Genomic DNA, 11,114 nt, shown 5'->3' with positions numbered 1-11,114 from the left:
TCATCACCCTTCCAGCACCAGCAAACATCTGTCTTCACCAAGAAAATTTCCACAGTACACTACTTGCCAAGCACCTATAGAGGAGCTGAAAAGATGTAGCTCCCTTTCCAGAAATAAAAGTAGTATTGCACGGATGCCATCATTTGACATTTCAGTGATATTGCACAGGGTTTTACTTACTTCTGTTGTATACTGTAGATGGAAGGGCAATAACCGTATGTGAATTATTTTTTTAAAAAATGCATTAAGTTGCACCAGCTGTTTGCAACTACATCACTTTCATTTGCGGATACTTATTCCAAAGTTGATAGTCACTACGAATCAGGTTAATTGGGTTACCACAGTACGACATGTCTTAACAAACAAAACCTTTAGTCATATGTAAATCAAGGTAAACGTGTAGGGGTTCCATGGTGTAATGGTCAGCACTCTGGACTCTGAATCCAGCAATCCGAGTTCAAATCTCGGTGGGACCTGATTTTTAAGAGGAGCTACAGGTGACTATGTAAATAACCCAAACAATTAAAATGTGTGGTTCACCCTCAACAGGTCATCACTCAATACCAGAAATAACACACACATCCATGTAGGCTCACATATGCATGTAAAATCCATGTTTATTAACTGTGGAAAGAAGCTGGAACACCTGGGACCTGTTTCACGAAGCAGGTTCAAGAAAGTCTGAGTCTCTTCTGCAACTCTGAGTTGATCTACTCTGAGATAGAAAACTCTGAGTTTTCGGTTTCACAACGGCTGATATGAGTTGGGTTAATTAACTCGGAGTAGTTTGACCCGGAGTTACGCGCGTGCACCGCAACTCTGAAAAGACAGCATCAATGGAACCCCGATTCGACGAGTCACCATGGAAACGGGGAAGCGAAAGGCTGCGTTTTTGAAATGAAAGTTTTTAACGCGCTCATATGGCGAGTTTGAACACGTTTTTAGAAAGAAGTGGAACACCGCTGCAGCTGCAAAAGAGAGAGAGACGGCGTGGAGAACACTGCTGCCCGGATCAGTGCGTAAGTTTAAATGCAGTCCTTTGTAATCGTAATAATATTACAGGGAATAACTGTCTGAATGGCAGCCTGGTAAGTTATTTCATTTAGGTGGAATGTCGCGGGGGAGAAGCGCACGGGGCAGCAGCTTAAGGTGAAACATAAAAACATTGTTCAAACAGGTCAGACCTCGGCATTATTTCATGGAGGTACTTCATGTTGATCATGTTTTACATTGTGAAGTATCCTAAATATTAAGTGGCTGTTTGACTGTGCAGTTGTTTTATCCACTCATAGCTTAAATGTCTGCATCCATATCATGTCCTGTTAAATAATTAAGCCTATTTAAACTAGCATAGACTTCTGCTCAGCCAACAGAAAGAAAGCAGATGCCTGTAAAACGGTGGTATAAAAGGTCATGGATGCATGCATATATATATATATATATATATATATATATATATATATATATATATATATATATACACATATATATATATATATATATATATATATATATACACATATATATATATATATATATATATATATATATATATATATATACACACGTGGACAAAATTGTTGGTACCCCTCAGTTAAAGAAGGAAAAACCCACAATTCTCACTGAAATCACTTGAAACTCACAAAAGTAACAATAAATAAAAACTTATTGAAAATTAAATAATCAAAAACAGCCATTACTTTTGAATTGTTGATTAACATAATTATTTAAAAAAACAAACTAATGAAACAGGCCTGGACAAAAATGATGGTACCTCTATAAAAGATTGAAAACTATTTGACCAGAGTGACATGATTAACTCAGGTGTGTCATTTAATTGACATCACAGGTGTTTCCAAACTCATAATCAGTCAGTCTGCCTATTTAAAGGGAGACAAGTAGTCACCCTGCTGTTTGGTGAAAAGGTGTGTACCACACTGAACATGGACAACAGAAAGCGAAGGAGAGAATTGTCCCAGGACATCCGAAAAAAAATTATAGACAAACATCTTAAAGGTAAAGGCTATAAGACCATCTCTAAACAGCTTGAAGTTCCTGTGACAACAGTGGCTCATATTATTCAGAAGTTCAAGACCCACGGGACAGTAGCCAACCTCCCTGGACGTGGCCGCAAGAGGAAAATTGATGACAAATTGAAGAGACGGATTGTTCGAATTGTATCCAAAGAGCCCAGAGCAACCTCCAAAGAAATTAAAGGTGAACTCCAAGGCCAAGGTACATCAGTGTCAGATCGCACCATTCGTCGTTGTTTGAGCCAAAGTGGACTTCATGGGAGACGACCAAGGAGGACACCACTGCTGAAAAAAACTCATAAAAAAGCCAGACTGGAATTTGCAAAAATGCATGTTGACAAGCCACAAAGCTTCTGGGAGAATGTCCTTTGGACAGATGAGACCAAACTGGAGCTTTTTGGTAAGGCACATCAACTCTATGTTCATAGACTCAAAAACCAAGCATACGAAGAAAAGAACACTGTCCCTACGGTGAAACATGGAGGAGGCTCAGTAATGTTTTGGGGCTGCTTTGCTGCATCTGGCACAGGGTGTCTTGAAAGTGTGCAAGGTACGATGAAATCTGAAGACTATCAAGGCATTCTGGAGAGAAATGTGCTGCCTAGTGTCAGAAAGCTTGGTCTCAGTCGCAGGTCATGGGTCTTCCAACAGGACAACGATCCAAAACACACAGCCAAAAACACCCAAGAATGGCTGAGAGAAAAGCGTTGGACTATTCTAAAGTGGCCTTCTATGAGCCCAGATCTGAATCCCATTGAACATATGTGGAAGGAGCTGAAACATGCCATTTGGAGAAGACACCCATCAAACCTGAGACAACTGGAGCTGTTTGCTCATGAGGAGTGGGCCAAAATACCTGTTGACAGCTGCAGAACGCTCATTGACAAATACAGAAATCGTTTAATTGCAGTGATTGCCTCAAAAGGTTGTGCAACAAAATATTAAGTTATGGGTACCATCATTTTTGTCCAGCCCTATTTCATTAGTTTGTTTTTTTAAATAATTATGTTAATCAACAATTCAAAAGTGATGGCTGATTTTGATTATTTAATTTTCAATAAATTTTTATTTATTGTTACTTTTGTGAGTTTCAAGTGATTTCAGTGAGAATTGTGGGTTTTTCCTTCTTTAACTGAGGGGTACCAACAATTTTGTCCATGTGTGTATATATATATATATATATATATATATATATATACATACATACATACATACATACATATATATATATATATATATACACATACATATATATATATACATATGATTATTTAGTTCTCTTTGTGTCTTTTTTTGTCTTTTGGCCCCCTCACACCACAAAAGACCTTGTAACTGTAAGTAGGCAACACTCCAAAGATTTATCCAAATGATAGTTTTTTTTATACAGAGGTATGTTACTGATAGTTCTCTTCCCATTCAGATTCTGGGTGGAATATAGAGTGTGACATTTAGCCTACACTGAAGTATTGCACATTCTCATCTTTTTTAATAGAGCATGGCTGGAATGGCTGGACAGCAGCAGGATGGTCCCTCAGCTTCCACTGCACAGACTTTTCTGACTGTCCTCCATACAGTTGCCTTACTCTGCATCTCCGACATTATATAAAAACTTCCATTTGCAAAGAACCGCAGCGCAACACACAATATCTGCTGGATGTGAGAGCTTGACTGCGGTTGGTAATGTAAATGTAAGGACGGATTAGGTTGTTTATGTAGATTATGGACTTAAAACGATTACGAAACGGTACCGCTCAAACCGATAACTGTCCGTAAATGCGAGAACATTTATGCTCGGTCTGATAGCAATCTACCGACGAATATTTAACCTTTAAGCTTCAGTGTACCGCCGGCGGTACACCTACTAATTTGCATAGGAATTTCAAGAATGTCCGACGACTGCAAACACGATTATACAAACACTATACGCCGATGGAAAGCTTAGATTCTCATGAATCCGCCGGTATAAACCACTTTCAGATGCGATTACCACAGCGGGTGAGAAAAACACATTTGTCCGACAAAAACAAATATTCATCCATCCGTTCTCTATACACGGCTTCAACGCACACAGCGCGACTCACATTTCCGGGTTTATTATTACACACACAAAAAAAATTCCACAAAAAACGGCCATAATGCAACCTTTTACATCCAGATGACACAAGCCAGTAAACTATTTTATCCAAAACATGTCCTGAAGTCGGTATAAAATCCCCGAATCGGTCGTTTTCAAGGAAATGCACCTCCCGATGCCCGTCCAATATTCCCCGTATTTTTCGTAATTTTTTTAATTTAAAAATAGAATATTAGCGATTTTTTGTACTGAAAACGGCTGGAATTGACTGAAGCTTAAAGGGTTAATTATCTGTGCAGTAATGCTGCTCCTTTATCTACTGGATCGTTAATAAAAGCTGTTCTACGCCAAAACTCGCTCGCTTACTGACTGAATGAATGAGGAAATGAAACAGCGTGTGTGGCTGAAAGAGGGCGGAGACAGAGAGAAACTCGAGGTTTTCTCAGATAAACCTGCTGGCGAGCAGGTTAGAGTCATAGAGTCTGTTACTGCGGTAACTGACCAAGAGTTTAAGTTATCCCTCTTTGTGAAACAGGCTCGAGTTACCCCTCTGTCTCAGGGTTAAGTTACCTCGCTTCGTGAAACGGAAAACTCTGAGTTTCCCTCATTTCAGGGTTAAGAAACTCAGAGTTTTCAGTGAACCTGCTTCGTGAAACAGGCCCCTGGAGAAAACTGGTGCATGTAAACTCTAAAGAAAGGCCCAAGTTGACCACAAACTATGCATAAAAATGGACAAACCCTCAGTTTCCACTATGCCACAACAATAGTCATAGTATAGTATAGTATAGTATAGTATAGGTCTCACTGCTTCCTACTCTGGGCAGATAGAAAGATGAACAAAACCTAAATACATTGTAAACAGGTGATCCCCCTGTTGTCATGACCAGGAAAACTAGCAATAGAGGCTGATATCCTTTTGTAAACATTAATATGTCTCCTATAAAGATAGGCATGTCAATATGGGGGTCTATCTGGATCAACTCACTTTTTTAGACAGCCTTGAGTAGCCAATGCAGGAAATGTAGTTTTGGACAGTTTTCTGCATAGGTTCATTATTCAGCTCTGGACAATGCCGTTTGCAGATCTGCACTCAGAACGCACTTGCTGTGAGACGACACAGCGAACCACTGCACATTGTCCATGTTCCACCAAAAGATATATCATAACATTTAATTAGAAGTGACAAATTCTGAAGTTTTGTTTGCCCTAACAGAAATAGCCACAACAGCATAAAGATTCAACTGGTGTAATGTCAGATATAAGAGGTGATGAAGTGTATGGTCTACCTTTTGAAATAGCATGACTCAGTGCTCCAAACAGGCCACATTTGGATTGTTTATTCCTCTAACAGGCAAATTGCTTGGCTAGTTATTGGCTACTACATCTAGTAGCCACAATGTAAAAATAATACTTACGAGTATGTCCTATGTAAGAAAATGAGTGAGTGTTGCAACCTACTGCAATTCCATTTTTCAGCATCAGTTATGAATCGGAAAACTTATGTTACAATCTGGTTAAGTTCGAAAGTACAAAAAGGTGGTTCAACTGGCTGCAGGGTCACCCTTTTCTATTGGTCTGTTCTTCCCTTTTTTGTTCAAGAGGAGATACTGTCCTTTGTGGTTGCTGTGCACAACAGCTTCAATACACAGTTGGTTATGTATTTGTAAGACCCTCTTTGCAGCCTCCAGTCATTAATCTGTTGTGAACACTGCAGAGGACATCTGCCTGCTGCCTCCTGTTAGTGCTCAGAGGAACTCTATGTTTCCTCTGAACATTTAAATGCAGGAGACAAACTCGAATAATCGCAGCTAGGCCCCCAAATCTAGTTTCCCTGATAGTACCCATTATCATTTAATAGACTGTTCCCAAAACTGATTTTCAAGCCTTTAGCTTATCGACTCCACTGGCTCTGAGATAAATAGCAGAGCTGCTCTGAATTCTACTCTGCAGCACCTATGGAAAAGAGACACGTCACCTGGTATTACAGTCATCTTGTAAATGAAGGCTTTGGAATGCAGCTCATGTATTTGTTGTGTATGAGTCTGTATTATATCTGCCCTGATCACCTTTCAAAGACATGTGGGAACAATATAATGATGTCATGCAAAGATATCGCACAGCCACAAGAGTCTGTTTGCCAGCTCAATGATTAGTATAGAGCATTTTGAACAAGTCCTGATTTCTTCTATTTTTGTGTCTCGTGCTAAGATGAGTCAGACATTCACACAAATTGCAACCTAACACAAAGGCAACCTGAGTAATCACAAAATCATAGCCTAAATAACACTCCTGAGTCACCCCCTGAACTTAAACATTAAGCAGTTACAACTACCACCAAACACTTCTAATAACTGCTGATCAGTCTTTAACATATCTAGTTTCATTTCAGCTATAAAAGTGGCAGAACTGCTCTAGTGAAGTCACTTTGGAGGGTTTGTGAGGATGACCTGCTCATGTGAAGTCCTTCACAGCATCTCACTGGGGTTTAGGTTTGACAAGGTCACTTCAAAGCTTTAACTGGATCACAGTCTGAGGTAGACTCATTCTTATCCTTGGGATCGTTGTCTTGCTGCATAATCAGGTTTTACTTGATCAGCTCACACACTGATGTCCTGACATTCTCCTTCAGGACTTTCTGTCGCAAATCAGAATTCATGTTTTCTTTAAATATGACAAATTATCCTAAAGTAAAGTACTAAGTAAAAACATTACTTTCCCACCTCCATTGTAACCTGTTTACCACATGGTGGTTATTGGTTGTTTTTGTGGAATTCTGTGTTAAAAATGACCCCCGTCTTCAGTTGAACTTTCCTCTGATCAGGCTAAACAACATTCTTCAAAGGACATTGAGATTTCTTGCAGATACTGTAAGTCTGAAATCAATTGAATTCAAAATTCAACCATATTTTTATTCTGGGTTAACAGCAGTTGTCACCAAATCACTCTCTTTGATATGCCAGTTTCATCCAGTGTCTTTCAAGTAGTGGGTGCATGAACACTGACCTTTACTGAGACAAACAGCTCCTTGGATCTTCTGTGGCTTTCTTGGTGAGTCGTCACTATACCCGTCAAGAAATTTTGGAAGATCACTGGCTTCTAGGAAGGTTCACATTTATTCCAAGTCTTTTCCATTTCTAGATGATGTTTGCCATTTTTAGATCTGTGGAGTTCTAGGGCCTAAGAAATAGTATTTGTAATCCTTCCCGGACAGATGTATTTCAGTCTCTTTCTATGTCATCTCTTGTATATCTTTGCAGTAACAGTACAGGGAAGGTACTGTTCTACTAAAAATGTTTCTTACCAAAAGCTGATTTTATGGTAATTAATAGTTTAATCTTCACAGCCCCAGATACTGACAGCCCGTCATCGATACTGGTCATACTTTGAAGCTTGTAATAAACATCCAACAAGTTATTGATTGTCCCTGAAATACAAAGCAGACAACATGAGCTGTATATCTTGTCGATAAGTACAATTTTGAATCCGTGTGTTTCATGCTTCTTGTTAAACTTGTGTCATGGCTGCATGGTGTAATAGTTAGCAGTCTAGACCCTGGATCCAGTAATCTCAGTGGGACTTGAAAGTTAACCACACTTTTACAGCACGGTATGTAGTTGTGGAACACTTTTCAGTCCATGCAGCACTTGATTTAATCACCCACAAAACAAATTCTCCTGCACCAGTGTAAAAAAAAATATATCCGCATCAACAAATTCCATAATTTCCTTTTTAGTCGTCTGAGCCTTTAATAAACCACTTTAAGTGAGAAATTTCAATCACAGGACTCAAACCCTGGTGGACCGCTCAAAACATTCAATCTGGTCATACATTTTAAAAAATTTTAGTTCAACTTGATTTTAGAGGAAGTATTGGTAAACACATTTGACTTGGACAACTATGGATACTGGCACCTTTCTCATAATTGGAAAACTGTTTAATGGCAGCTTGTGAGGGTTGTGTTGTGGTTCCATGGTGTAATGGTTAGCACTCTGGACTCTGAATCCAGCAATCTGAGTTCAAATCTCAGTGGAACCTGCTTTTGAGAGGATTTCAGGTAAATGAGAAAGCAGACTGAAGCCCACACCAGCTGACATTTGGCAAGGGGTGAAGCACATCATTCACACATCATTAGTCGATCACAGAGGTGACAACAATACAAGTGGTACCCGACTTTGACAGGAGCTACAAGCAGAACAGTACATCCAATGGTTTTTGTGTGTCTCCTAATAACTGACGGTACCAATTCAATGTGTACAATCCCAAAAACTATTACTATATAAGACTCATATAGGATCTCAGAATTTTTACATAGAGAAAAGTCAGACAAACAAATATGGGTCTTTTCACTGTTATGTCAAGCAGAAACTTATAATCAGTCAGATCATTACTGCTATATTTGTTTGGTTTCTACACTGCGAGAAAAGCTAATGGTATCTCCAAAGCTAATGAAGCTCCAGTTATTCTGTGACAGAAACAATTACATCATGTCTTCACAATACAACCTGGTTTGACAATCTGAGGCAGCACCATGGTGATTTGCTTAAATGACTTTTTTCAGTATCTTCAACATGCATGCCCTTTACAACTTAGGTTCCACTGAGATTTGAACTCAGATCACTGGATTCAAAGTCCAGCATGCTAACCATTACACCATGGAACCTTCAAGCTATGTGTGTTTTAAGTAGAAGCCATCAGGTCTTTGAAGCTTAGTGGAAAACATTTCAAAGCAGTTTTTTAACGTACTGCTTCTCAAAATGTTAGTACCATGGACTCTGAATTCACTGATGTGAACTCAAATATCAGTGGCACCAAGTTTGGTGGAGAGGACTCAGAACCTATACTGTACTGCAGAAAGAAACGCTGTTGATAAAATCTGTTTTCAACTGTCAGCATTTTTGGGTTGATTCAAATATAAATTCATGTCTTTGCCCCTGTTTGTTCATTCGATATTAGCTTTACTGTGCTGTGTTAAGTTAACACTAATCCAAGGTAAACCAGAAACTAGCATAACACTGCATACTTTCAGGAAGTCTCTCTGAAAATGTTGCCCTTGCATTTTGCACATTCTGTCTTAGTTTGGTGCTTTAAGCAGCCATGTTTAATGTGTGTCCTATTATAGGTCCTAGAACAACATGTTACTGAAACAAGAAGAAAATATGTCATAGTTTTATAATCCCACTTTTGACCTGAATACTTTGATGTGCTTGGTCTGACGGTGGTTTACTCACGTTGCACACATGGAACACTGTACAAGTTCGTCTCTGTCTAGGCAGTCAACATTCAAGCTCTTCGGCTGTGGTAGACTCAAACCACAAACAATGCTGTCTAAATGTGACACAACTACACAGAAATAGATGTGAATAATCTGCACAAAAACATATGAACCAACCCAATGCATGCACAATCATTTTCTAAAACGACACATCCAATCTGAGAGAGATCTGAGCAGCTAGATCTGACCCCAATAGATCCAAAATAACTGATCATAGTTCAGATATAGTCACCTCTAACAGACAGGAAACACAAATGCTGGGAACAGCAACATCAGTTCAGCTGATTAGTTAACAAGCAGCTGCTATGGGGAACTGACAATAAAACTGACAAAGCTCTAGTCGCTGTTATAAAGTCAGACGAGCTAATATAATTTTTTCACAGGCATCAAAGTCAAATTGATATAAAATGTAAAGTGCTACATCAAAATCCTGCACCAACAATGAAACCTATAGTAAATGAAAGCAGATGATACCACACATCATACGTACTGTACATTTAGATCTATTCAGAGCATAGACATGCAGTCATGTGAAAAAAGTTTGCTTTTTTGTCATGTCATTGTGACGTAAACATTTGATTCTTTCTGATGCTGTGCCTACAGATAAAGGTTGATATGCTTGAACAACACCAGAAGGGAGATCATTTATTCAACATAAATAATTATGGATGTGGATTTTTCTGTAGACAGTAAGTGCACTCTTGGCCTCAGACAATACTATTGCCTCCTATAGGACAAAAAAAAATTGTTGTAAGAGTTTAAGCGTTGTTTCATGCCAAATGCCAGGTGGAAGATATTTGAAGGTTTTCTTTGCATTAACACCAATTTCAAACCTGCCCTCAACATTTCAGTGGGAATCAATCTGGGCTCTTCCACAGCCCTACATTTCATATTTTCAGCCATTCCTTGCTGGATTTGTAAGTGTACTTAGAATCATTACCCTTCTGAATAACATTTTCAGCTCAATTTTTAGACAGATGATCTCGCATCATCTTCAAGTGCTCTGTGATATGATGCAGAATTCATAGATGAATAAATGATTGCAGGTTGCCCAGTCCCTGCTGCAGCACATCAACCTGAAGCCAGAATATTTCCACTCATAATGCTTCACAGTTGGTATGAAAGGCTGTTTGTGGTCTGTACCAAATGAACTCTATTATCCATTCATGTGTACAGATCACAATATTTCAAAGGGCTTGGTCTTTGTCTATGTCCACTGGTGAACAGTAGTTTTGATTTTTTGTTCTTTTTTGGGCAGCATTCCTTTTTCCTGGCTCTCCTCCCACACAGGTCCAATTTGTGTAGTCTCTTTCTGATTGTGGACATGTGCACTTGTAAACTCTGCACCAACAACTGCAGAATTAACTGCATATGGAAGAAGGTTTGGGGTTCTTAAGGACTTCTTTTGCAGCACTCTGTGGCCAGTCCTGGACAAATTGCCATGTCTTCAGAAATCTACATCCTCCTCACTGTGGAATAGTTTATTTAACACCCATTTAACACCAGATGGCTTCTAATCAGTGGAACCTAATCAGTTAAATGCATTTACTATTTCACGTGACTGATCTGTTTTGCATTGAAATCTGAAAGTGACCAAAAAACATCAACTGCATGTCATTTGTTTGAGGATCAAATGTTTCTGTCCACATACATGGACACAAATAAACAACATTGACTCAAGAACCATGACATTAAAATGAGCCCCTTGCCAATCACATCTGAGTAAAATTTTGAC

General features: G+C 39.0%; 3 non-coding genes across 3 annotated transcripts; 2 read left to right on the top strand and 1 right to left on the bottom strand.

Moving 5' to 3' along the window:
* Positions 1-404: 404 nt before the first annotated feature.
* On the top strand, positions 405-476 carry trnaq-cug (transfer RNA glutamine (anticodon CUG)). The gene has a single exon. It is a non-coding gene; the product is annotated as a tRNA-Gln (tRNA).
* Positions 477-8,070: 7,594 nt separating this feature from the next.
* trnaq-cug (transfer RNA glutamine (anticodon CUG)) lies at positions 8,071-8,142 on the top strand. Its single transcript has one exon. It is a non-coding gene; the product is annotated as a tRNA-Gln (tRNA).
* Positions 8,143-8,695: 553 nt separating this feature from the next.
* On the bottom strand, positions 8,696-8,767 carry trnaq-uug (transfer RNA glutamine (anticodon UUG)). Its single transcript has one exon. It is a non-coding gene; the product is annotated as a tRNA-Gln (tRNA).
* Between the last annotated feature and the right edge of the window lie 2,347 nt (positions 8,768-11,114).

Source organism: Acanthochromis polyacanthus, chromosome 1 (genome assembly GCF_021347895.1).
Source record: "Acanthochromis polyacanthus isolate Apoly-LR-REF ecotype Palm Island chromosome 1, KAUST_Apoly_ChrSc, whole genome shotgun sequence".
Lineage (NCBI taxonomy): Eukaryota > Metazoa > Chordata > Actinopteri > Pomacentridae > Acanthochromis > Acanthochromis polyacanthus.
The sequence above is the reverse complement of the archived record's forward strand: the minus strand, read 5'-3'. Positions and strand labels throughout refer to the sequence as shown.